The following is a 1,277-nucleotide window of genomic DNA, read 5'->3' on the forward strand; positions in this document are numbered from 1 at the left end:
GGTTCACGCCAAGCTGGGCAAGTCGTGGCGAGCAACGCGTGAAGCGCCGGAGGGACTCGGCAGGAGGTGGCGGACAGCTGATGTAGATGGAACAGTTGCGTGCTCCTGAGGTGGAAAGGACACCGACTTCCGGTGGGTGCAACATGGCAGAGGGAGGTGGATCTGCGCGTCAGGCGAAGTGGTCGTGTAAACTTAAAGCGGAGGTTGAGAGTCCTTGATTAGTCGGTGCGTCAAAGGATACGGGGAGAAGGCAGGAGACTGGAGTTGAGAGAGAGAATCAATCAGTCATGTATGGAATGGCAGTTCAGACACGATGGGCCGAATGGCCTAAACCGCTCCTCTGTCTTATGGGCTGATGATACGTCGCTTCGGGCTTCTGTACCTTCCGCCCGATGGGAAAGGGGAGGAGGGAGAATGTTCGGGGCAGCGAGAAGTGCAGACGGAGTCCATGAATCCCGTGATGTGCTGGATTGGACTGGTTGGGCGATGACTAGTAACGATTCGGAGGGCCGAAGGGCTTGTTTTCGTCTGGCTTGACCGGGTGTGAAGGGTGAGAGAGGCAGAGGGAGCCGGCTGACCTGGAGACGATGAGTGAAATGCGGGGTGTTTTGTGGATAAAGCAGGAAGGCAGAGCCCGAGAACAGGGCTAATGGCCCTCAGGTCCAATTTGACGGATTGGCGCAAGTTGTCGACCTGAAGTAGTTGCTTTTGCCTAACTCCCTCGAAACCTTCCCTATCCGTGTACAAGTGTATTTTAAACATTGTTGTTGTAACCAGTTTATGGTATTTGCATACCACCCTCTGGATGAAAATTTCTCTCAAATATCTTTTAAATTATCTCGGCTACAGTCTCCCATATGGTCTAGCGGTTAGGATTCCTGGTTTTCACCCAGGCGGCCCGGGTTCGACTCCCGGTATGGGAAGCAAAGGTTTTGGGGCGACACCCGGTTAGTCATCATTCCCCATTACCGGGCAAACACGAGGAAATCTGCAGATGCTGGAAATTGAAGCAACACACTCAAAATGCTGGTGGAACGCAGCAGGCCAGCATGTATAGGAAGAAGTACAGTCGACGGATCGCGCCGAGACCCTTCGTCAGGACTGGGCTGTCTGCGTTCCACCAGCATTTTGTGTGTTGTTTTAGATGTTGGGACCACTCTCCTGAATCCTCCCGGTCAGCAGGGGGCGGTATTGAACCTGTTTTAAATGTTGGGACCACACTTCTGAATCCTCCCGGTCAGCAGGGGGCAGTATTGAACCTGTTTTAGATGTTGGGA

General features: G+C 53.2%; 1 non-coding gene across 1 annotated transcript; it reads left to right on the forward strand.

Annotated features, from left to right (window-relative positions):
- The first annotated feature begins 851 nt into the window (after positions 1-851).
- trnae-uuc (transfer RNA glutamic acid (anticodon UUC)) lies at positions 852-923 on the forward strand. Its single transcript has one exon. It is a non-coding gene; the product is annotated as a tRNA-Glu (tRNA).
- Positions 924-1,277: the final 354 nt, after the last annotated feature.

Source organism: Hypanus sabinus, chromosome 31 (genome assembly GCF_030144855.1).
Source record: "Hypanus sabinus isolate sHypSab1 chromosome 31, sHypSab1.hap1, whole genome shotgun sequence".
NCBI classification, from domain to species: Eukaryota; Metazoa; Chordata; class Chondrichthyes; order Myliobatiformes; family Dasyatidae; genus Hypanus; species Hypanus sabinus.